Below are 27,980 nucleotides of genomic sequence, written 5' to 3'. Positions count from 1 at the left end.
CGACAAGCCACGCTGCTTCACTAGAGATGGCTTGCACCTGTCACCCTTAGGCTTTTGAATACTGGCCAAGGCTCTTGCCACCCCCATAGTGCCTTTTTTAGGCAAGGCTCAAAAGACAAACCCACTGCCGTAAATAGCACAAGTAACAAAAAACTGAGGGTAATGCTACTTAATGCCAGAAGTCTAAACCTCAAAATGCAAGCACTCAAGGCACTCCTCAGTATGGAGAAAATCGATATATGTGCAGTAACAGAAACCTGGTTTAAGGCTCCAGAGAGCACCCCAGCACTACCAGGCTATAACTCATACCATACATTTCGGCCACAGAACCTGGACCGAAATACAAAAGGTGGGGGCATATCCATATTCATCAAGGATACCCACAACTCCAGGTTAGTGGCACAGCATGATGCTTCAGAGATCATCCACATGCAACTAACAATGGGCAAAACTGCAATTCAAATTGTAGCTTGCTACAGATCACCCACCATGTCCCAGGACCCCCATTCCACATTTCTGGAAACACTGGGAAAATAAGGGCCCTACAAAACAACCTAATATTGGGTGATTTCAATTACCCAAACATTAACTGGGAGAACTACTCAAGTACTAACTCCCTTGCCCAACATTTCCTAGAATTTATAAACTCAAACACCCTTGATCAACTGGTCAACACCCCCACCAGAGGTGACAACATATTGAACCTGGTCATCACCAACATGGACGACCGGTGATCCACACCGGAGGTCAACCCCTTGCTGGTTAGATTTGACCATAAACAAATCACTTTGTATATCCACATTCTGCCCCCACCCCCCGGACAAGGAAACCACAATGAAAAACTTTTCAAAAGCAAACTTCATGTTACTTAAGACAGAGGTGGAAAGTTTAAAGCCCCCATGCTAAAGGATAATGCTGTCCAAGCAGCAAAATCCTTTACTAATGCACTCTGCGGGCACCTACAAGAATGCATGGATCGTGCTATCCCAAGCAAAACCAAGACTCACTCCTCCAAGAAAAGGAAACCAGTCTGGTGGACCCCTGCCATAAACAAGCTATAGAATAGAAGGAGGAAACTAGCAAAGAAAAGAGCAAAATCCCAAGAAGGGAAGACATCCCTGATCAGTATCAGCAAGAAACTGTGATCCCTCATAAAATCATCCAAGGCGAGCTTCGAAAGAAAAATTGCCAAGGACTCCAAAGATAACCACAAGGCATTCTTTAGCTATGTCAAGAATCTAAGTGGCAATGCTCAGATCTGCTCGGAGTTAGTGCAGAATGGCACAAAATACACTGAACCGACCAATATCGGCAACATCCTGGTAGACAAGTTCAGCGCAAACTTCACCCCCCTTTCACCCCCAAAAGGGCCCATAACCATACCAGAAGAATGGAGAGCCCTTGAAATCACAGTCAGGTTAAAACAGCCCTCTCCAAAGCCAAAAACACAGCATCAGTGGGATCGGACGATGTCCCAGGCTACATCCTACATGAGCTCAAAGATGAACTAACCCCTCACCTAAACACACTGTTCAAACTCAGCCTCTCCACAGGCTATGTACCCATAGACTGGCGCACAGTAATGGTTATTCTGCTCCACAAAGGTGGAGCCACATCAGACCCCAGGAACTATCACCCTAAAAGCCTGACTAGCTTGGTCTGCAAGGCTATGGAGCACATCATCATGGAACTCATTAACAGAGACATTGGGAACCTCAAAACACTGGATCCTACTGAGTTCGGCTTTGTTAAGGGCAGATCATGCCTCCTAAACCTGGTGGACTTCTTTGAGACAGTTACCAAGGCTATAGACGAGGGAATAGTGGTACACACAGCCTACCTAGACCTCGCAAAGGCCTTCACCACCATTCCCCATTCAGGTATTATAGACAAGCTCACCAACCTGAACCTAAACCCCTACATCACAAGATGGGTTGACAAGTGACTCATGGACAAAACCCACATGGTGAGAGTTGCGGGATCTAGGTCAGACTCTAAACTGGTTACAAGTGGCATTCCCCAGGGCTCAGTCCTAGGACCCCTCCTGTTTGGAATATACTTCACAGAGGTACAGACAAGCACAGGAGGACTATGGCTGACCAAGTTCACAGACGACTGCAAACTACGGGCTATAATTGACTCTTCAGCTGACACAGACATCCTCCAAATGGGTCTCACTGAGATAGATACCTGGTGTCAATATCATGGCCTTAAGCTAAATGCCAAAAAGTGCATAGTCATCCCCTTTGGAAAAAACAAAGTACCCACAAACTACCACATAGGTGGTAGTTCCCTAAATATGGAAAACGTAATAAGGGATCTGGGGACCCAAGTAGATAGTAATCTCTCCTTTGATAATCACATTGCCAAAGTGGTTAGAAAATCCTTCTATGTGGCCCACCTAATCACAAAAGGGTTCACATCCAGATCAAAAGAGGTCATTGTGCCCCTCTACTCATCACTCATCATATCCATCATAGAGTACAGTGCCCCATTTGGGATGTACCTTACAAGGCACCTGCAACAGCTGGAAAGACCACAGAAGTACCTCACCAAGAGGATCACTGGCCTCAAACATATGCCCTATGTAGCTCGACTGAAGAAACTCCAGCTGTACTCGGTTGCATACAGCCTACTCAGAGGTGATCTCTGCCTGACATACAAGGCCATGTCCAACCCAGAATTGATGGACATGCTCCACCTAAAGAAAACCATATCCCCTCGAGCCACACACTCTAGGGATCTAAACCTCACTACAACAATAAATTGGATGTGCTGGAGGGATAGATTCCTGTCCCAGAGACTTCCCATGCTTTGGAACAAGATTTCAATCTACATTAGGCAGAGCTCCTCTCTAACACTCTTAAAGAGAAACCTTGACGAGTGGATGGGAAACTGAAAGTTTACCCCGGGGATCACATCAGTGGCTCTGCTGCACAGAGGCACAGGGAACTAATCTAAGGGGGCAGCAAATGCCAACACATTCTGGCTAGGCTTATAAATGCCTTCGAGCAGATAGCCTAGTACCTACCTATGAACCTATGAACCTATGCTGTGATCCAGGCAACTATTTATTTTTTTTGTATCACTAGGGCACAGGTCCTTATTGCTCTTTCTAAGACCAAGAACACTGCATCAATGGGCCCAGACAATATTCCATGATGCCTTCTAAATAGCATGAAACATGACCTATCAGGACTTCTGGAATTACTATTTAACTGTAGCCTCCAAACAGGCTTCATGTCTCATGAATGGAGAAAGGCAACAGTCATCCCTCTACACAAAAGTGGGCCATCTACAGACCCTGGAAACTACATACCCATAAATCTCACTAGTCTTATATGTAAAGCCATGGAAAGAATTATCATGGAGATGATCAATAGAGATATAGTAAACCTCCAGACACTGGACCCAACCCAGTTTGGTTTCGTCAAGGGCAGATCATGCCTACTCAACCTGGTGGACTTCTTTGAGAAGGTCACCAAAGCAATGGATGAAGGCAAAATTGTTCATACTACCTACCTTGACCTAGCCAAGGCATTTGACACAATACCCCACTTGGACATTGTTGACAAACTCAAGAGGTTAAATACAAACCCATATGTCACCTGGTGTATAGCCAACTGGCTGACAGACAGGACCCAGGAAGATAGAATTGGGGATTCCACCTTTACATAGAGGCCAGTCACAAGTGGAGTCCCTCAAGGATCAGTCCTTGGACCAGTCCTTTTTGGCATTTACTTCTCAGAAGCCAAGGCTAATGCCAGTGGTCTCTGGCTGACTAAATTTGCAGATGACTGCAAATTAGGAGCTGTCATTGACTCTCACACTGACACAAATATTCTCCCGGAGGGGCTGACAAAGACAAACAACTGGTGTCAGAGTCATGAACTAAAACTCAATGCCAAGAAATGCATAATAGTATCTTTTGGGAAGCCATTCATCCCTGGTAACTATCATTTTGACAACACACTCCTTAGAGTTGACTAAGTAGTCAGGGACTTAGGGACACACATAGATAGTAATCTAATCTTTGATCATCTTGTGTCTACAGTGGTGAGGAAATCATTCTATGTTGTGCAACTTAAAAACAAAGCTATGGCATCTAAGTCCAAGGAAGTCATTGTTCCAATGTATTTGTCATTCAACAGACCTATCATTGAGTACAATGCCCCCTTTGGTATATACCTAACCAGGCAAATCCAACAACTGGAACATCCACAGAGGTTCCTTATTAAAAGAATACAGGGTGTAAGTAATGTGGCCTATGCAGACCACCTCAAGGCCCTATCCCTGTATTCTGTCTTCTACAGGCTTTTGAGGGGAGATTTGTCAGACCCCACTCTGATGGACATCCTACATATCCACAAAATGAACAGGTGGGGACATTCTGAAAAGTCTAGAATTAGTTCTAAAGACTTAAACCTTGCCTGTGCTATAAATAAGACCTGCTGGAGAGATAGGTATGTATAAAATACAAAAGAATCAGGAATGTCCTTGCAGGAATGGGATCGTGAAAATTCCTGCTACTTTTTTGTTTTATTTTTATGAGTTTATCATTGTTGCTACATACTGCAGTTTTTGGAGATAGGTATGTATCCCAGAGACTACCCCATATATGGAACAGGCTGCCCATCCATGTGAAGCAGAGTTCCTCTCTAATACAATTCAAGTGCATCTTGGACAATTGGATGGGAAACCGGAAAATCATCCCTGGTTTGGCACCCATGTCTCTGATGTAAACAGGTAACCTGTAAATGGTTCACCTCCCAGGCCCATGCTTACACTTATCAAGTGTATCAGAACTTGTCAGAGATTTGGGATGCATGGCTAAGCTTAAAAGGCCCTTGTGGTCGTTAGCCTAGTAAACACCTATGAACCTATGGGTCACTTTTGCAGCACAGTTCATTACATATACAAATTGGTCATAAATGGATATCTGTGAGGCCAGCCCTAATTCTAGACTTTTCAGAATGTCCTCACATAGGCTAGCTCCATTCCAGTGCAGGATACAGATTTGTGTCATGGATAAAAGAGGCTGTCAGCCCATGGCAGTTTTTTTTGCCTTTCTATTGAATAAAGTTCACGGCTACCAACAAACATCTAGGTACAGAGGTATGCAGTATTATAGCATTCTTCCAAACAAAAACTGTCAAAGTGCAAATCTTTCATGCAGGTCCAAACTGAGTAGTAATAATTAATTTTGCATTTGTAAGGGGCAGGAATTTGTTATACCAGTCAGAATTTCTGATAAGAAGGCTTATTTTTAATCAGGTTACTGTTTTCCAGGAGTAGCAGGGTGTGGGGGTACAGTGATCTCAGAGTCAGTATATATAAGCAGCAGGAGTGTGGGGGTACTGTGATCTCAGAGTTAGTGTATGTATATATATATATATATATATATATATATATATATATATATATATATATATATAAGTAGCAGGGTGTGGGGGTAAAGTGATCTCAGAGTTAGTGTATATATATATATATATATATATATATATATATATATATATATATATATATAAGTAGCAGAGGTGCGGCGGTACAGTGATCTCAGAGTTTGTATATATATAAGTGGCAGGGTGTGGGGAGCACTGTTTTCAGTTAGTATCTATAAGCAGCAGGGGTGTGGGGGTACACTGATCTTAGAGTTATTATATATAGGTTGCAGGGTGTGGGGGTACAGTGATCTCATAGTTAGTATATATAAGTAACAGGGGTGTGGGGGTATATAGATCTCAGAGTTATATATAAATAGCAGGGTGTTGGGGTACACTGATCTCAGATTTGTATATATAAGTAGCAGAGTGTGGGGGTACAGTGATGTCAGAGTTAGTATATTGCAAGTAGCTCGGTGTGGGGGTACACTGATCTCAGAATTAGTATATATAAGTAGCAGGATGTGGGGTACTGTGATATCAGAGTTAGTTTATATAACTAGCAGGGTGTGGGGGTACACTGACATCAGAGTTAGTATATATTATATATATATATATATATATATATGTGGGTGTGTGTGTGTGTGTGTGTGTGTGTGTGTGTGTATCAAGGTGTATGGGTACAGTGATCTCAGAGTTAGTATATATAAGTAGCAGGCTGTGGGATACACTGATCTCAGAGTTAGTATATAACAGTAGCAGGGTGTGGGGGTACACTGATCTCAGAGTTAGTATACATAAAAAACAGGGTGTGGGGGTACTGTCATCATATAGTTAGTATATATAGTTAGCAGGGAGTGGGGGTGCAATGATCTCAGAGTTAGTATATATAAGAAGCAGGGTGTGGGAGTACTGTGATCCCAGAGTTAGTATATATAAGTAGCAGGGTATGGGGCACAATGATCTCAGAGTTAGTATATCTAGGAAGCAGGGTGTGGAGGTACATTAATCTCAGAGTTAGTATATATCAGTAACAGGGATGTGGGGGTACACTGATCTCAGAGTTAGTATATATAAGTAGCAGGGTGTAGGATTTCAGTTATCTCAGAGTTAGTATATTTAAGTAGCAGGGTGTGAGGGTACACTGATCTCAGAGTTAGAATATATAAGTAGCAGGGTGTGAGGGTAGAGTGATCTCAGAGTTAGTATATATAAGTAGCAGGGTGTGGCTGGACTGTGATCTCAGGGTAAGTATATATATATATATATATATATATATATATATATATATATATATATATATATATATATATATATATATATATATATATATATATATATATATATATATCTAAGTAGCAGGGTGTGGAGGTGCAATTATCTCAGAGTTAGTATATATAAGTAGCAGGGTGTGGGGGTACTGTGATCTCAGAGTTTGTATATATCAGTAGCAGGGTGTGGGGGTACTGTGATCCCAGATTTAGTATATATGAGCAGCAGGGTGTGGGGGTACAGTGATCTCAGAGTAGATATATATGAGCAGCAGGGTGTGGGTGTACACTGATCTCAGAGTTAGTATATATAAGTGGCAGGGTTTGGGGTTACACTGATCTTAGAATTAGTATATATAAGTAGCAGGGTGTGGGGGTACTGTGATGTCAGAGTTAGTATATATCATTATCAGGGTGTGGGGGTACTGTGATCCCAGAGTAGGTATATATGAGCAGCAGGTTGTGGGGGTACACTGATCTCAGAGTAGGTATATATGAGCAGCAGGGTGTGGGTGTACACTGATCTCAGAGTTAGTATGTATAAGTAGCAGTGTGTGGGCATACAGTGATCCCAAAGTAAGTATATATAAGTAGCAGGGTGGGGGGGGGGTACTTTGATCTCAGAGTTAGTATATATAAGCAGGAGGATGTGGGGATATAGTGATCTCAGAGTTAGCATATATAAGTAGCAGGGTGGGGGCTACAGTGGTCTCAGATTTATCAGTAGCAGGGGTGTGGGGGATCAGTGATCTCAGAGTTAGTATATATAAGTAGCAGGGTTTGGGGGTACACTGATTTCAGAGTTAGTATATATAAATAGCAGGGTATGGAATACACTGACCTCAAAGTTAGTATATATAAGTAGCAGGGTTTGGGGGTACAGTGATACCAGAGTTAGGTTATATAAGCAACAGGGGTGTGGGCTACAGTGATCTCATAGTTAGTATATATTAGTTGCAGGGTGTGGAGGTACACTTATCTCAGAGTTAGTATGTATAAGTAGCAGGGTGTGGGGGTTCACTGATCTCAGAGCTAGTTTATATAAGTAGCAAGGTGTGGGCTTACTGTGATCCCAGAGTTAGTATATATAAGTAGCAGGGTGTGGGGGTATAGTGATCTCAGAGTTAGTATATATAAGTAGGAGGTTGTGGGGGTACTGGGATCTCAGAGTTAGTATATATAAGCAGCATGATTTGGGAGTACAGTGATCTCAGACTTAGTATATATAAGTAGCAGGGTATCAGCATACAGTGATTCCAGAGTTAGTATGTATAAGTAGCAGCCTGTGGGGTACACTGATCTGAAGAGTTAGTATATAACAGTAGCAGGGTGTGGAGTTACACTGATCTCAGAGTTAGTATATATAAGTAGCAGGGTTTGGGGGTACAGTGATCCCAGGGTTAGTTTATATAAGTAACAGGGGTGAGGAGGTGCACTGATCTCAGAGTTATTATATATAAGTATAGGGGTGAGGCAGGACTGTGATCTCAGAGTTAGCATATATAAGCAGCGGGGTGTAGGGGTACTGTGATCCCAGAGTTAGTATATATAAGTAGCAGGGGTGTGGGGGTTCAGTGATCTCGAGTTAGTATATATAAGTAGCAGGGTGTGGGGTACACTGATCCCAGAGTTAGTATATATAAGTAGCAGGGTTGTGGGGTTACTGTGATCGCAGACTTATATATAAGTAGCAGGGTGTGCGGGTACATTTATCTCAGAGTTAGTATATATCAGTATCAGGGTGTGGGGGTACTCTGATCTCAGAGTTTGAATATATAAGTAGCAGGTGTGGGGGTACATTGATCTCAGAGTTACTATATACAAGTAGCAGGGTGTGGAGGTACACTGACCTTGCAGTTAGTATATATAAGTAGCAAGGTGTGGGGTACTGTGATCTCAGAGTTAGTGTATATAAGTTGCATGATATGGAGGTGCATTGACCTCAGAGATAGTATATATAAGTAGCAAGGTGTTGGGGTACAGTGATCTCATAGTTAGTATATATAAGTAGCAGGGTGTGGGGTACACTGATCTCAGAGTTAGCATTTATATCAGTAACAGAGTGTGGGGTTACTGTTATCCCAGTGTTAGTATATATAAGTAGCAGGGTGTTTTTACAATTATCTCAGAATTAGGATATATAAGTAGCAGAGTGTGGAGGTAGTGTAATCCCAGAGTTAATATATTTAAGTAGCAGGGTGTGTGGGTGCAGTGATCTCAGAGTTAGTTTATATAAGTAGTAAGGAGTGCAGGTACACTGATCTCAGAGTTAGTATATATACATAGCAGGGTATGGGGGTACAATGATCTCATACTTAGTACATATAAGTAGCAGGGTGTGGGGTTACACTCACTTCAGACTTAGCATATATAAGTAGCAGGGTGTGGGGTACAGTGATCTCAGCATTAGGATATATATATATATATATATATATATATATATATATATATATATATATATATATATATATATATCAGATGTAGTATATATATATGTGATCTCAGATTTAGTATATATATATATATATATAGGTAACAGGGTGTGGGGTACAATGATCTCAGAGTTAGTATATAAAAGTAGCAGGGTGTGGGGGTACACTGATTACAGAGTTAGTATATATAAGTAGCAGGGTGTGGGGGTGCTGTGACCTTAGAGTTAATATATATAAGTAGTAAGGTGTGAGGTGCAATGATCTCAGAGTTAGTATATATAGGAAGAAGGGTGTGGGGGTACTGTTATACCAGACTTAGTATATATAAGTAGCAGGGGTGTGGGGGTTCAGTGTTCTCAGAGTTAGTATATATAAGTAGCAGGGTGTGGGTGTACACTGATCCCTGAGTTAGTATATGTAAGTAGGGTGTGGGGGTACACTGATCTCAGAGTTTGTCTATTTAAGTAGCAGGGTGTGGGGGTACACTGATCTCAGAGTTAGTATATATCAGTAGATTGGTGTGGGGATACTGTAATCACAGAGTTAGCATATATAAGTAGCAGGGTGAGGGGGTACACTGATCTCAAAGTTAGTATATATAAGTAGAAGGTATGGGGTGCATTGATCTCAGAGTCAGTATATATAAGCAGCAAGGTGTGGGGTACACTGATCTCACAGTTAGTATATATAAATAGCAGGGTGTGGGGTTACTGTGATCCCAGAGTTAGTATGTGGGGGTACTGTGATCACAGAGTAGGTATATATGAACAGCAGGGTGTGTGGGTACACTGATCTGAGAGTTAGTATATATAAGTGGCAGGGTGTGGGGGTACACTGATCTCAGAGTTAGTATATATATATAAGTAGCAGGGTGTTGGGGTACTGTGATCTCAGAGTTAGTATATGTAAGTAGCACGGTGTGGGTACACTGATCTTAGAATTAGTATATATATATATATATATATATATATATATATATATATATATATATATATATATATATATATATATATATATATATATATATATATATATATAGCAGGGTGTGGGGTACTGTGATCTCAGAGATGGTATATATAAGTACCAGGGTGTAGGGGTACACTGACCTCAAAGTATATCTATCTATATATATATATATATATATATATATGGGTTCATATGAATCCGTCGACAGCCGAAACATCGACACCAAAGCATCGACCGTTCAGAACATCGACAAACCAGGTGCGATTTTCCCCTTACAGGACCCATGGTAGCACTTAGGACCCATGGTAGCGACTGTTGAGAATTTGCGTTGTCCATAGCGTCGCACTAGCGAAACAAGTGCTACCATGGGTCCTGTAAGGGGGAAAATCGCTTACCTGGATTGTCGATGTTCTGAACGGTCGATGCTTTGGTGTCGATGAGGTAAGCGTCGATGTTTCGGCTGTCGACGGATTCATATGAACCCATATATATATATATATATATATATATATGTAGCAAGGTGTGGGGGTACAGTGATCTCAGAGTTAGTATATATAAGCAGGAGGATGTGGAGGTATAGTGATCTCAATGTTAGTATATGTAAGTAGCAGGGTGTGGGGCTACAGTGATCCCAAAGTAAGTATATTTAAGTAGAAGGGTGGGGTGTACATTGATCTCATAGTTAGTATATATAAGCAGGAGGATGTGGGGGTATAGTGATCTCACAGTTAGTATATATAAGTAGCAGAGTGTGGGGGTACAGTGATCACAGAGTAAGTATATATAAGCAGCAGGGTGGGGGTACAGTGGTCTCAGACTTAGTATATATCAGAAGCAGGGGTGTTGGGGTATAGTGATCTCAGAGTTAGTATATATCTGTACCAGGATGTGGGCGTACATTGATTTCAGAGTTAGTATATATAAATAGCAGGGTATGGGGTACACTGACCTCAGAGTTAGTATATAAGTAACAGGGTTTGGGGTTTACAGTGATCCCAGAGTTAGGTTATACAAGTACAGGGGTGTGTGGGTACACTGATATCAGAGTTAGTATATATAAGTGGCAGGGTGTGGGGGTACACTGATCTCAGAGTTAGTATATATCAATTGCAAGGTGTGGGGGTACACTGATCTCAGGGTTAGCATTTATATCAGTAACAGGGTGTGAGGTTAATGTGATCCCAGTGTTAGTATATTTATAAGTAGCTGGGTGTGTTGTACAATTATCTAAGAATTAATATATATAAGTAGCAGAGTATGGGGATACTGTGATCCCAGAGTTAATATATTTAAGTAGCAGGGTGTGGGGGTGCAGTGATCTCAGAGTTAGTTTATATAAGTCAGGGATGTCCAACCTTTTGGCTTGTCGGGGCTGCATTGAGTGAACAGAAATTGTCTTGGGGCAACACATAAAATATATTATATAGTTAACTCTTTCGCTGCCGTGGGCAACCAAAGTCAACTTCCTCGTTGTACTGTAGTTGCATTCGAACAATGAATAAATGTAATGAATGCCTAATATTTGCCTTAAAATTCTAATTTTCATTCTAATTCTAATTCTTAATTAAATAGTTAACTCCAACATCTTAGTTAATGAACCCTTCCATTTGTATGAGATCATACCTCTTGATTTTGCTGGTTTCTTAAAGGTGTCTATATCTTCTGTCATGTCCTTTATGTCCATATATAGTCCAAGGTACTGATTTATTCATCTGTATCCAATTCCATTGTAGTAGGTATGTCTTCACTACTGGGATATTGGACCTTCTTTTTCTCCCTTATCTGGAGGACTTAGCCCCCTCAGCCCATAGATCCCTGCAGTGCCCCAAAGATCATTACTCAAATAGTGGTGAATAATCTCAGGTGTTCCACCTTGGTGGTGATGTGGAGAGATGCTTAAACTCTCTCCTCATGTCTTTGAAGAAGACAAGATCCTGACCTAGAGCAGCATTTCATATTCACCAGGAATGATGCTTAAATACAGTGATAAAATTGGTTTCAGTATTTGGATAGTAAATTATGTCATTCAAATGGATCCAGTGTGTCTCTGTGGGTCAAAATGTTCAGTGGACTTTTGACAAGTACAGCCTGCATGTCTAACTCCTCATTTTTCATGTACTGGCTAAAAATCCTGTTAACTCCACAGTGCCTGTTTTAGGCTGAATTCACCTGATAAAAATCCCAACATAACAGATTAAAGTTCTGACAATATCTAGGTAGCATTGCTGCATGCCAGAAGTGTCATTAGCAGAATGCTTAAACCTGAAGCCATACTTGTTAAGCAGGATATTATCCAGTGATAACAGGTGCCCATGCTAAGCTCATCCATGCTGCACACTCCTGTTTCTATTTACTATGTCTATGTTATTGTGCCTCTTTTCATAAAACTTGTATCAGACCAACATAGTTTACATACTTATTCTTAAATTCTACATTTTAATAATTTCTAACAAGCATCCCACAAAATACAGCTAGGAACAGAAAGCATAGCCACTGAAATGGCAGTTCACATTTAATAAAAAAAAAATCATGAGAGCCTCCTAGGTATATAAAGTCACACACTAGCCTACAACAGAACATCTGTATATATTGGTAATCAATATCTCTAAGTTAACTCTTACAGCATGCTTTACTAAGAAATCCATCTCACCTGTGTATCCCCCACCATTTTATTTACCCAGAATAACATCTTTAAGTTGACAAACTTCACAGTTGTGATATCTGTCAAGTCAAGGAATTTATGAGCAAAAGTGATGCATTAAAATAGGGCAGAATCCATATACGTCTGACAGTTCAAACTCACCCTTGCAGTTTCCTGCAAAAAGCACCTGGAGACCCCCTACTTACAGTAGCCAAGATACCATAGCAACCAATATTACACAGAAACATGTTCTGCAACTAACAACCAACACACAATTCTGCATGAGATGCTAACATACTTCCATCACACAAAACTTCAATATAATCCTATAAACCAGTCTGTTACTCTTTCTCCACCCCCAAGCTGCACCCACAAGAGACGTGTTAAAAAGTACCATATTACCTTTAAATAATTTATCAAATTAACTGAAATAGGGCATCGGTATTTAACATATAAAAATTCACTGTCCTAATTAGAATTCTGAATTCAGTTACACCAGTTATTTCAAAATTGTTTGCGTAGGGTATAATAGTATAACAGCCTACGAGACATTTGAAGCTTCACTTTATCAGAATTAAAGTATTGAATTTGTTAACAATTTTAGTAATTCTATGAAGTCTGTCTGCAAGAAAATAGCTAAAAAATCTGGCATCACTACAAACACAATATATGAACAATGTCCATAACGCTTAGAAAATCTTCATTTGTAGATCATGACTATATGGTTTATGCTCAATACAAAAAGGGCATTTGTGTAAGTCTGACCACTAATACAATTTACCCACTTATTTTCCACTGTCACACTAGGTACACTCAACCTCTTAGAGCACAAAATCTGGACAAAGCCATAAATAAAAGTGGGACAAAGACCCAAAATTAGGGCCAGTTTTTAAATATTGCTATTAAAACATTGTAAGAAACTTCTGTGTGTGGAAGATTTTCAGTCCATATATTTCTAGTTAATAACTGTATATTAATCAGATCAGACAATAGTAGTAGAAGTAGCAAACGTAAACTCGTCAAGTCAAAAAGTAATAATAGAAAATATATAATTCTACAGCATTACTAAGTATTCGAAAGTAATCCAAGCAAGGCAGGCAGTCTGTTTCCAGTCGAAAATCCTTTATTAAGTACACAGACAAGCGATCCAAGTAAAACAAAAATAGAGTAATAATTTCCTCACAAGCTTTATAAATATATATATACTTTTTATCAGGCATGGGAGTGGTTTATTGTGCTGTAAAACAAAGTGTTATTGGTACACATGTTAAATTCACATCCCTTCTCCCATCAGTGTGACATTAGAATATTAGAAGTTTTGTTGAATTTAAACCTAGACCATGTGAGAAAAGCACTAAAAGATGCGAAACTAATTGCACATTTTGTATATTTATACAGCAAGGTGATAGTTTTTATTGCCCTTATTTAAAGAAGATCATTAAAACCAGTGCAGGGGGTGACTGTAACACTAAAAAAGTAATTTACAGGGCACAGTACAATTAATGTGATGCATTCTATGTGGGCAAGACTGTAAATAAACTCAAGCGAAGGATTTCATGTCATCTGTCAGAAATCCGCTCTGGATGTAAAAATAATGCACTAGCCAAACACCTTTCTCTTCATAAAAGACACATAGGTTTTAAGTTCCAGATCCTGGATCACATAGACATGGGTGATCTTGAAGGAGACATCCCGAATATTCTGGAGAAACAGGAACTCATGTGGCAATTAAAGCTGAACTCTTTTAGAAAGCCTGGACTAAACTACTACTGTTCAATTAAAAGTGCACTGGAACTTAGAAAATTGCCACATTGTTTACATGATTAATTGTTATTTTATTTTATTTATTTATTTTTTTTTTCCTACAAATTGGTTTTAAATACCAATTTAATTCATTTGAAATTTAAGTGTATATTTTGTTTCCATCATCATACATATATTTTTTTTATTTTTTTCTGGTTCACTTTATTCAAAATGATGGTAATAACAATGCTAACTAATTATACAATTATATGGGTTTTTAGGGTTCTTGTACACAGACCTGAAGAAGTCTAGAAGGACGAAAGCGATCTTTGTTAACAATAGGTTATGAAAATAGAAACTGATTTTTACATGCAAAATGTATATGTGTATATTTATATATAATTTTTGATCGCAAAATGAACTAAGGTTGATATATTTCCAGCCATATAGTATACTGCCTTGTATAAAATCACAGACTTAATAATTTGGTTAAATAAGATGTACCATTAAAGTACATTAGGGCTATATAATATTATTATGACAGCTACTAGGTAGGGCAGGACCAGCTCGAATGTCACACTGATGGGGGAAGGGATGTGAATTTAACATGTGTACCAATAACACTTTGTTTTACAGCACAATAAACCACTCCCATGCCTTATAAAAAGTATATATATATTTAGAAAACTTGTGAGGAAATTATTACTCTATTTTTGTTTTACTTGGATCGCTTGTCTGTGTACTTAATAAAGGATTTTCGACTGGAAACAGACTGCCTGCCTTGCTTGGATTACTTTCGAATACTTAGTAATGCTGTAGAATTATATATTTTCTATTATTACTTTTGGACTTGATGAGTTTACGTTCGCTACTTCTACTACTATTGTCTGATCTGATTAATATACAGTGATTAACTAGAAATATATGGACTGAAAATCTTCCACACAGAGAAGTTTCTTACAATGTTTTGTATTTAGACCCACTACACTTTAGTGGGTTGTTTTGAGACTTCGGGGATACCACGGAGATTACTTGTTTTTTAAATATTGCTATTACAGACTTAGAAAGTTGATAGAATAACAGGTTTTGCATTAGCATACATTTTCTGAAGGGTATGAATTCTGAAACTCAGATGACTGTCATTATTTAATAACTTCAGTCTTTAATGCCAGAAAACCACAGTTTTATGAAAAACAAGCCAAAAATATGAAGCAAATGTTTGGACATTCTGCGAAAATCTGTACAGTTATGAGGTATGGTACAATTTGTGATCTCTGTTTGGTCATCTCTTTCCCCGTTAATACTATCCTATCTCCAGGTACCCATACAAAACCATACTGATCAGCCATGTCTGTTGATTTGTACATCTTCAAACAATATCAGCCCAGTAGGAAAAGGACTTGTAAGGGCTATGGATATATTCAGCTTGAATGTCAGAACACGTAAATGATATGAGACTAAAATCCAGACATTTTTTGAAAATCTGTACAGTTGACAGGTACGTTAATTCAGTACAACACTCTCTCTGTCTCTCCCTCTCTCTCTCTCTCTCTTGCACACATAAACACACACACTCTTCTTCTACTTTCACACACACAAATATTTTGCTTTCATGCATGCACTCACTCACTCTGCACTCACCTGTTAATACAGTTAGGTGCTGTCCCTTTTGTAGGCACCAAGGGCAAATCCGTACACAAATCCCTCTTCAGCGTGAACACACACACACACACACACACACGCACACACATGCACACACACGCACACACACGCACACACACACACACACACACACACACACACACACACACACACACACACACACACACACACACACACACACACACAGATTATTCAGTGCAAACTAACACAGCGGCGACACTTTGGTGGGAAAAAAACAAAATGGGAAGGGTGGTACTTTGGTGCATGCACAAACCAATGTTGCAGTTACAGGTCACGGGTGCAAAAAACAAATGAAAAAAAGTGTTTTGGTGCATGCATACACCGAAGTTGCAGTTAAAGGTCATGGGCTGCAGGGAAGAGCTCTGAGGGCTGCATGTGGCCCGTGGGCTATAGGTTGGACACGTCTGCTCTAAACTGATGTCAGTAAAAGTAAATAATTGCATTTCTTGTGGCAAGCAAATACCTCATAAAGATTTTCATTCGTACTGTATTCCTTGCCTAGGCCCTGACCATGATGTACCTCGCTGTCAGTTTTGTGCCTTATTTAAACAATGAACTATCCATCGGTATATTTTCGCTTCTAAATATTTTGGTGCTCAGTTCAATTATCCAGATATGTCTTCGGTAAGCCATCCGACTACCGACATTCCAAAAAAACGCCAAGGTAAAGACAGAGACAGGCTGCCTAGGTCCAAAGCTGCCAATGACACTTCTCCTAAGCCAGTCGCTAGTTCACTGGTACTCAGTGAGGCACTTTCGCAGCCCCTGATACCTGCTACTTCAGATTTGCAGGCCTCTACTGAGACCCATTCAGAGTCCGGTATGCCACGAGATGCTTCAACTGTGGAACCTGCGGATGTCTCTGCCTTGAATGGGTCTGGAGCCGTTGTGCAGGCAGCGGCTTCTGAGGGTGTATTCAGGCCTACTGACTTGCATATTAAACCAATGCCAGCTTCTTCTTCAAGGCCTAAAACTCGAACCATGTCTAGAAAACCGATGCCCAGACCGCATGGTCAGGCCTCTATGCCTAAAAAAACAAATGATAAGAATGGCTGAAGACCTTTACTTTAATCAGGGAAGCCAACCTTCCCCCTCTAAGAGACCTAGGACTGAGTTTGTTTATGATACTTCTGACCAGGATTCTGATATTTCTGTTTCCTCTGATGACCAGGATTTATCCTTATTTACCTATGAGGATTCTGATGCTGAGTACTCTATTCCCTCTGCTTCCCCTCCAGATGATTTCTCTTTTGGTGAAACCTTGCATACTCTTAGGGAGCATTTTCTTTGGGAAAGTCAGGATTTTTCTGATTCTAAAAAGAGGCTTAGGGATTTCTTACTCCTGCCACAGCACAGGCCTTTAGCTATCCCTCTTGTACTAGACATTGTTGATGATGCCTTTTTGGAATTTAGCTTGGCCCCTGACTCTTTACCTCTTGCTCCCAGAAAACCTGATAGATATTACAGGGTTCCTGACTCTCACAAGTTCCTTTTCAAAAATCCTACTGCGGATCCTGAGACCATTTCACAGGGACCCAAGGGTATTAAAGCTACTACTGCCAAAAATCCTACCCCTTCTGATAGAGACTCCAGGGTGCTGGATAGATGGGGTAAGAAGGTATACACTTCTGCAACCTTGGCCATTAGGGCCTTAAACTGCCAGTTACATATGTTAAAGTATCAGCAACATATTATTGGATTGCTTAAACAGAAAATTATGTTGATTCCTGATTGTGCTGAAAATAAGGATTTACAGGATTTAATGCATTTTGCTAAACAGGTTGGAAAACATACTTTGCAATGTGGTTTTGATTCACTAGATGCATCTTGCAGGGCTGCTGTCACTGGGTCTGTACTTAGAAGGCATGCTTGGCTTAAGGAGCAGTCCTTGCCAGATCATGTTAAAGCTAAATTACTGGATGCTCCCTTAAATCAGGCCCGCCTGTTTGGCAACAAGTCAGAAGTTGTTCTTAAAAAGATGGAGGAAAAAGCTAAATCTATGCAAACCGTTAAAGATTTCTTATAAGTTCAATCTCCAAGATTTAGTAGGCATTGTCCCTCTAAGAATTGGTCCTTTCCTCCCTCTTCCAGGCCTTCTCAATCCAAACCCAGATCCAGCAGAACACCCAGGCTTCAGTTCCAGGGTACGCACAGGACTAAGCAGTGGGGGGCCCCCACTTCCAAATATGGGAGTAGTAAAACTCCCCCCTATGGTAAACTGTCTCAATGACTTAACTTTAAAACTTCCAAGCACTTCTCAACTGACTGCCCCTTTGGGGGGAAAGATTGCTTTACATGCAAAAAACTGGAACTCATTACCCAGGACAAATGGGTTTTAAATATAATTTCCCAAGGATACAGATTTCACTTCCATATGTTACCAACCCCAAATGGTTGGCCAGATCTACCCCCAAATCAGTGGGCAGAGGCTCAAAAGCAAGTACTCTCTCTCTTAAGCATTAAGGCTATTCATACTGTACCAGAAGAAGAAAAGGGACAAGGTTTCTACTCGACTTTTCCTGGTACTCAGAAAAGACAATTCATGGTGTCCTATCCTGGATCTGTCTACTTTAAACACCTTTTTGCTGATTCCAAAATTCAAGATGCTAACTCTTCACCAGTTGCTTCCTATGCTAGGCAAAGATGCCTGGTTGGCAACACTCGATTTAAAGGAAGCATACCTGCACATCCCAATCAGGAATCGCAGAAGATACCTAAGCTTCAAAGCAGGCTACATGCACTAGCAGTTTTCTGCACTGCCCTTTGGCTTATCTACTGTGCCCAGGGTATTCACAAAGTGCCTAGCCCCAGTCATTGCATTTTGCAGGCAAAAAAATATTCAAATATACCCATACCTGGACGATTGTGTAATTCAGGCAGAAAGCCAGGACATACTTTTGAATCATCTGGCTTTTGTACAAAGGGAGCTAACTTGCCTGGGATACACCATAAATAAAAAGAAATCACACCTGGTACCCTGTCAACAAATTATATTCCTGGGAGCAAGCTTGAATACAACTTCCCAGATGGCTTTCCTCATGCCAGAGAAACAAATTTATTTGACAACCTACTTCAAACTAGTGGCCACAAAAACCCTGCTATCTGCAAGACAAATACTGCAAGCCTTGGGGTTTATGGCCTCCTGTATTCTTCTAATTCCATATGCAAGACTGCATATGAGGAAACTACAATGGTATCTAAAAAGTCTATGGCGTCACCATTCTCAGGATCTAGAAGCAATGATTCCTATCATACCTTGCCTACGGTTAGAGTTCCTTTGGTGGGCAGAGGCCTGCTACCAAAACAAGGGACTGCCATTTACTCTACCCCCTGCTACCCAAACCCTAACAACAGATGCATCAGACTATGCATGAGGGGCTCACCTGGCAGGGAAGTGCATTCAGGGCAAATGGAACTGAAGTCTAATGCACCTGCATATCAATCAAAAAGAAATGTTAGCTGTACAGAATGCTCTGACAGCCTTCAAGGACCACATTCTTCCAGGACAGTTAATGGTAAAGACAGAAAATATCACTGTTATGTGGTACATAAACAAGCAGGGGGTTCCCATTCTTACCCCCTCTGCAGACTAGCCATGACACCGTGGAACACATCCTTGAGCTACCAAGTACATCTACAAGTTCAATTCTTGCCAGGAAAACTAAATACACTGGCAGACGGACTAAGCAGAAACCTCATGGACCCACACGAGTGGAAACTGGAACCAAAGACTTTCAACATGTTGACAAAGAAATGGGGGAGCCCGGGTATAGACCTGTTTGCCTCCCCCCAGAACTACCAATTAGACAAATTCTGCACAAGGACTCCCCAGAAACAAGCTTGGAAAGTGGATGCTCTGTCCTTCAGCTGGAAAAACCTATCAGTTTATGCCTTTCCTCTCCAAAGTACTGCTAAAGATCAAACAGGACAAACCAAGGATGATATTGATTGCACCAGACTGGCCACGCCAACACTGGTACCCCCTCTTGCACAGTGTGTCACTGTTGGCCCCATGGCACCTGATTCAGACCCCTACCCTGTTGTCTCAACAGGAGAACCAGATTCTGCACCCTCAGCTTCAAACCCTGAACCTAGCAGCCTGGCTAATTACCTAATTTATCCTATACCATCCCCCAGTAAACCAGTGATGGATATCATTTTAGAGGCAAGAAGGTCTAGTACTAGAAAATCTTATGAAAAATGGAAAAGATTCTGTGCTTGGAACCAATCTCAAGGGATAAGCACAGCAGCGCCCAACTTACCTCAGATTTTACAATACTTAACTGAGATGCTTCACAAGGGCCTTTCTTTTTCCTCCATCAAAATTCACGCCTCAGCCATTTCAGCTCATTATAACACAGAACCTTCCCTCTTCTCTCATCCACTGCTCAAGCAATTCCTCAGAGGGTCCAAAAAATTTAAGACCACCCAGAAGTGCCCCAACTCCAACTTGGGACCTTAACATTGTATTGGAGAAACTCACTCTTCCTCCTTTCGAGCCAGCTGCTAGTGCAGATTTAAAACTCCTTTCTTGGAAAACAGTCTTCCTTTTAGCAATCATTTCAGCAAGAAGGGAATCTGAATTACAGGCCCTTATGGCAGTGGAGCCTTTCATCATCTTTCATGCAGACAGGGTGTCCCTCAGAACCAATCCCTCCTTCATGCCCAAGATGGTATCCAGTGTGGCTCTTAATCAGTCTATTAATTTGCCAACCTTCTTTCCTAATCCACAGAACAAAGGGGAGCAGATACTGCACTCCTTAGATGTGCACAGACAACTTAGATTTTACTTGGACAGGACTAAACCTCAAAGGAAATCTGAACAACTGCTGGTGGCATTTGCTGCAGGGGCAGAGGGGAAGGCTATTTCAAAGCAAACCATTTCTAAATGGATAGACCATTGCATTCATTTCTGCTATAAGCACCATGGAAAACTTATCCCACAGGGGATCAGACCCCATTCAACCAGGGCTGCATCTACCTCTACAGCCTTTCTCAGAGGTGTCCCTACCAGGGACATCCTAGAAGCTGCTACCTGGAGTTCTGTACATACTTTCACCAAGCATTACCATTTGCCAATTTTCTCCAAATCCAGAGTTGGCTTTGCCACTGCAGTCTTGCAGGGCCTTATAGCTGGCCCTAATGCTATCCAAATTCCTCCTCCCATCCTTAGCTTTGGGAATCTACCCAAATGTGATGACCGCAACAGTGAAGTACAAAGAACATAATACAGTTGTGTACACTTGCCATAAATGTAGATGTTAAGAGTGTATTCATTGTTGCAGTCTTGGTTACCCTCCCTCCAGCCCCCTGACTTTTTTTGGCTATACCTCTACTCTCCTTTACTATGCTTAAACCTCCTTGTATATATATATATATATATATATATATATATATATATATATATATATATATATATAGATAGACACTTATATATATATATATATATATATATATATATATATATATATATATAATTTTATTGCTTTCCATTAAGGGGGCACCTGACATCTGGGGCAAGAAAAACTAATGTAATGATGTTGGCTGCATGTTTTATACCCCTGACTACCTGACATCATGGAAGAAGAGACAGCAACCGACCAGGACCCAAAACTTTGTTAATCAGGCCGAATGAGGGCTACTGCAAGCAGATAACCCAAATGTGATGACTGCAACAGTGAATACACTTGAACATCTACATTTATGGTAAGTGTACACAACTGTACTTTTTGTGTGCTGGAACGGAACATTTCATCCCACTGGCTGGATCCACGGTTCCACCCTATGACTCTCGCTCCTTAGGTTTGTTCACTGTGCAGACGTCATCCAGGCAGACTCATCCTGTTGACCCCAAATCTTTTGCAGTTCTGTAAAGACAGCCCTCCAGAGGATTCGAGTGCATCATCCCCTGAACCACCTAGGAAGAAGGTATACAAGAGGAAGCACAGTGACTCACCTATGAGTCACTCATAAAAGACGATTCAGATGATAGAGAAGGCTCCTCACAACTCCCTACTGAGGACATATCCTTCAGGGAGAGAGATCCCAGAGCTCATGAGATAAAGGGGATCCTGGCCAGCTGGACCCCTCTGTCAGAATGAGGCAGTACTATTTGAGGTCTACTGAACCTGGGTGGTCCCACTAGCTGATAAGATGGTTGAGCTAGTGGTCAAAAACTCATGGCAGGAACCTGACACATGCAAGTTGGTCCTCAGGAAGCCAGACAAGGTTCTCCTACTCCCTTAAGAATAAACCCTTCTGGGACCAAAACTCCACCATTGGACTCTATTATCAGTGTATCAGCCACTGAAAAAGAGTTGTCAGTAGCCTCCTCTTCCTCTTCTATCCATTTGTCCCAACAAGGAGTCTCAGGCTATGGCTAGACTGGGGAAGCGGATATATGCATCAGACTCCATTATTTGAGCCATGAAATATGTTGCTCATATCACCAGATTTCAGAGGGATCTCACTCAACAAGCCTTATCCACTTCAGAACTGCAGAAAATACTGCAGATGACTGTCCATAACGTCTGACATTACCAGCTTGACCACACACCTACTACAAAGTGGGGCAGATGGATCTGCAAAGGAGCCAGATATGACATTGCCATGAGATGCCACATTTGGCTGCACTTGTGTGACCATGTGGTCAACTTCATGCTCCCTTTGAAGGTACTTTGGTATGATAGTGAAAGAGTGAATGCAGAAGAGTGAGTGGGAGTGAAATTCAAGATACCGCCACGCATCTTTACCAGAAACCATAAGGGGGCTTGATCACTCTGGTTTTGGAAGTTTCATCATCAATACAACTGCTCCTCTGACAGAGGTACAATGGCAGAAGTGACCATTTCAAGACCCAGACCCAGAGTCTGAGGAGGTCCCCAAAACCAGGGATTCTGGGAATCCTTCTCAGGTAGGCATCCTCAGAACCCCCTGAAGGTTTGCCTAACTGATCCACTCTGGAGTCAGTTGGACACTATCTATTCCTAAATCCTCACTCATAATTCATCATCACATGAAACAAATGGGTAAGGGGTAATAGCCAGAGATTATTCAATTCTGTTTTTGGAGTGCCCCCATCACCACAATTTCTGTTGCCTGATGTTCCACCCAGTCAGGCAAAGGCCAGTATGCCAGAGCTTCTTTCTCTGCTGCAAAAGAGTCATCCAGGAGGTCCAACCAGACCAGTACGGGTCAGAATTTTATTCACACTTCTTTCTGGTTCCAAAAAAGTCAAATAAACGCTAGCCCATTCTGGACCTAACCCAATTATTAGCCAATAATTGCACAGAAAATATGTAGAAAAATACCCAATTTCAGATGGTCACAGTGCAGTCTATCCTTCCTTCTCTTCAAAAGTATGAATGGATCAGTAGATCTTTAGAATGCTTACCTTCACACCAAGATAGAGCAGGAATCTAGGAAATTCCTATGTTTGTGTTGGGAACAGTCTCTTTCAATTCATACTCCATTTGGTCTCAGTAAAGCCCCCCAGGGTGTTCACGAAATGCATGGCAGTAGTAGTAGCACATCTACAATTACAGGGATTCAAAGTTTTCCCCTACTTAGATGACTGGCTCCTAGCTACCACCTTCAGAGAGTCACTTCTTCAGGCAGGAAGTACCACCTTTTTCTTCTTTGCTTTTTCTTGGGTATCATGGTAAATACAATAAAGTACAATCTGCAACCATCTCAACCTCCAGTTTTTCTAGGCTGCCTGTGGAGTCAACCACTACCTGGATTTTCCTTCCACAGGACATAATCACATCATTGAAACTGACATTTCAGGCTCTTCTAGAGGTCGATCATCCACCAGCAAGGTTGGTATTGAGAAGTCCTTATGATGCAATTTGCATGTTCAGTCTAACTGGTCTCAAACACAAGATTATCTGTCCCTTCCCATCAAAATAGCCCAGTCATGCAGGAATCACCTAAAACGGTGGCTTCTTTTACTCTTAGTATCAGCAGAAAGACCATTCCAAGCTCCCCCTCTAGTAGCAACAGTAGCTACAGATGTATCCTCCCTGGGCTGTCACTGGGGGAGAGAATGGTCCAAGGTTCATGGTTAAATTTTATCTTCACATAAATGTCATAAGGATGATCACAATTGTCCTTGTGTTGCAGGAACTTCAGGATTGTCTCCCTTTATAAGTGATCAATAGCCATATGGTAACACAGTTGTCTGATATATAAACAAGCAGAGGGAGACAGATCTTACCCACTCTGCCAAGAAGCCATGAGGGTGTGGCAATGGGAGATGCCCTCTTACTGTTTTCTAATTCCGGCACACATTCCTGGAATGTTCAATAATCTTGACAAGATAAGCAGGACTCTCCTCCCTTATGAGTGGTCCCTGAACCTGGTGATAGCAACAGAGGTTTTTCTGACACTAGGGTGAGCTATGCTGTGATCTGTTTGTGACCCCACAGAACACAAATGCAGCCAATACTTTGATATTCTGCCACATCAGTGACAGAACATGGGGGGAATTCTGTCCAGTCTCTGGCCTTCTGGGATGTTCATCATGTTTCCATTACTTTTGGGTTATCCTGCTGGCAGGCTACCCGCAGTCGGCCAGAATTCCAAAGTCTAGGTCCGGCATCAGTTGCTGTCGCCTCTTACCTGATGTCAGTGCACCAGGGGTATAAAAGATGCAGCCGACGCCATTTTCTTTAGTCTTTCTTGCCGTGCGGTGCCCAAAGCAAAAGCTTCACAGACAAATTTCAGATCCGAAGTCTTCATTAAAGCTAAGTACCCCGTTGGGGAAACTTTTTTCTTGCTCCAGACCGATGTCAGAAAAACTTAATTGTATTTCTTGTGGGAAGCAAACACCTCACAAGGATTTTCATTCTTACTGTATCCCTTGCCTAGGCCTTTATCATAACGTTGCTAGCTGTCGGTTTTGTGCTAGATTCAACCAATGCACTATTAAGCGTCGGTTTGATTTTGCTTATCATTACTTTGGCTGAAAATTCAATTACATAATGTTGTCAGAACAGCCGATGACTGGAGTTTCTAAAAAAACGCAAGGAAAAAGAGAAGGACAGGCATCCGAGATCCAAAACCGACGACGAGGCTTCCGCTAAGCCAGTCGCCGGTTTGCCGGTTCTCAGTGAGGCGCTTTCACAGCCCCTGACACCCGCTACCTCAGAGCCACAGGCCACTGACGACTCCCACGTGGAGCCAGCTAGGCCTCTTGATACTCAAGGTATTGGACACTCGGAAATCATTCCCTCAGATGGGTCCGGAGCCGCTGAGCAGGCATCGGCTTCTGAGGGTGTTTTCAGATCTACACAGCTATATGTAAAGCCTACTTCAGCTTCAAAAGGAAAGACTACAGCAGCTTTAAAGACAAAGAAACAAGTACAGCATTCTCCAGGACAGACTTCCATGCCTAAGAAACAGATGCTCAAAATGGCCGAAGACATTATTACCTTGATCAGGGGTTCCCACCCCCCTCCTGACAAGAGGCCTAGGCAAGAGACAGACTATGACTCTTCAGATCAGGTTTCCATTTTCTCTGACTCTTCTTCTGTACAGGAATACTCTCTTCCTCCCTATGAAGATTCTGATGCTGAAGAATCCATTCCTTCAGCCTCTCCTCCTGAGGATTATTCTTTTGGGGAAACCCTGCATACCATGAGGGAGCACTTCCACTGGGAGAGCCAAGATTACTCAGAATCAAAGAAAAGGCTTAGCGATTTTCTTTTACTTCCTCAGCACAGGCCTCTTGCTATTCCCCCTGTGCTAGACATTGTAGATGATGTATTTTTAGAGTCCGGCCTTTCTCCAGACTCCTTACCTCCAGCTCCTGTTAAACCAGACAGATACTACAGGGTTCCAGATTCACATAACTTTCTTTATAAAAACCCTGCTGCTGATCCAGAAACTATTTCTCAGGGTCCCAAGGGGGTTAAGGCTGCTACTGCAAAAAAACCTATCCCTTCTGACAGGGATTCAAGGGCACTAGACAGATGGGGGGAAAAGGTTTACACTTCTGCTGCTTTGGCTGTGAGGGCTTTAAATTGTCAATTTCATATGATTAAATATCAGCAATACTTAATGCCACTGATAAAACAGAAAATGTTGACTAATTCTAATTGTGCAGAAAATAAGGAAATGCAGGATTTATTGCATGCAACTGAACAAGTGGGAAAGCATACATTGCAATGTGGTTTTGATTCTCTGGAGGCCTCCTGCAGGGCCGCAGTTACGGGTTCTGCCATTAGGAGGCATGCTTGGTTAAAGGAACAAAATCTGCCTGATCATGTTAAAGCAAAATTATTAGATGCTCCATTACAGCATGATACTTTATTTGGTGTTAAAGCAGAGGAGGTTTTGAAGAAAATGGAGGACAAAGTGAAATCTATGCAAACAGTAAAGGATTTCTTACAGGTTCAGCCACCAAGATTTAGCAGGAACTGGCCTACAAAGTATTGGTCCTTTCCAGTGTCGGACAGGCCACAAAGAGGCAGATACAGATGTCCCAGAGGCAGATCCCAGCCCCAGGGCTCATACAGGCCTAAACAGTGGGGCACTTCTACCTCCAAATGTGGTGAAGACAAAGCACAGCCATACTTGCCTCTAACAGCGTCAAGCACTTATCTTCTTGCAGCCCCCTTAGGGGAAAAACTAGCACTTTTTTCTCAAAATTGGCACATGATCACCCAGGACAAATGGGTATTGAATATAGTGTCCCAGGGCTACAGGTTCCACTTTCACACCCTGCCAAGGGCAACAGGTATGCCAAACCTGCCACACAATCAATGGGCAGAGGCACAAAAACAAGTTTCGTCCCTTATGAACATGAGGGCCAGTCAGCAAGTATCACAGCAAGAGCAGTGACAAGGATTTTACTCAAGACTTTTCTTGGTATCCAGAAAGGACAAAGCCTGGAGACCAATACTGGACCTGTCTATTCTAAACACATTTCTGGATGTGCCAAAATTCAAAATGTTAACTCTGCAGCAGCTTCTGCCCATGCTGGGCAAGAAGGCTTGGTTTGTAACTTTGGACCTAAAAGAGGCATACCTGCATATTCCAATCAGACAATCTTGCAGAAGATACCTCAGATTCATAGCTAGCTCAATGCACTACCAATTCTCTGCACTGCCCTTTGGCTTATCTACTGCGCCCAGGGTCTTCACAAAATGCCTTGCACCAGTAATTGCATTTTGCAGACAAAGAGGAATTCAAATATATCCTTACTTGGACGACTGCCTTATACAAGCAGAGAACAAGGACACTTTACTAAAGCATCTGGCGTTCGTAAAAAGATTATTAATTTGCCTAGGGTACACAGTAAACGAAAAGAAATCAAAACTAGTACCCTCTCAAGAGATAATATTCCTGGGTGCAAGCTTAAATACAACTGCCCAGATGACTTATCTCACGCCAGACAAACAAAGGCAACTAACTTCTTACTTCAAAATGTTGGCAACAAAGACCCAGTTATCTGCAAGAAAAAATTCTGCAGGCTTTGGGCTTCATGGCATCCTGCATTCTGCTAATTCCATATGCCAGACTGCATATGAGGAGACTTCAGTGGTACCTAAAAAGTGTCTGGACTCAACATTGTCAAAGCCTGGAAGCATTAATTACCCTCATTCCTTGCCTGCAACAGGAGTTTCGATGGTGGGCACATGCCTGTCACCTCAACAAGGGACAGCCATTCACTCTACCCACAGCCAGGCAGTCAATAACAACAGATGCATCAGATTATGCCTGGGGAGCACACATGGCAGGAAAATGTATTCAGGGCACATGATCCACAAGCCAAATGCATCTACGTATCAATCAAAAAGAGTTGCTAGCTGTTCAGAATGCCCTGACAGCTTTCAAGGATCTACTCCATCCTGGACAA

The sequence above is a fragment of the Protopterus annectens genome, chromosome 11.part0, assembly GCF_019279795.1.
Source record: "Protopterus annectens isolate FY-2018-M chromosome 11.part0, PAN1.0, whole genome shotgun sequence".
Lineage (NCBI taxonomy): Eukaryota > Metazoa > Chordata > Ceratodontiformes > Protopteridae > Protopterus > Protopterus annectens.
This window is presented reverse-complemented; position numbering follows the sequence as displayed.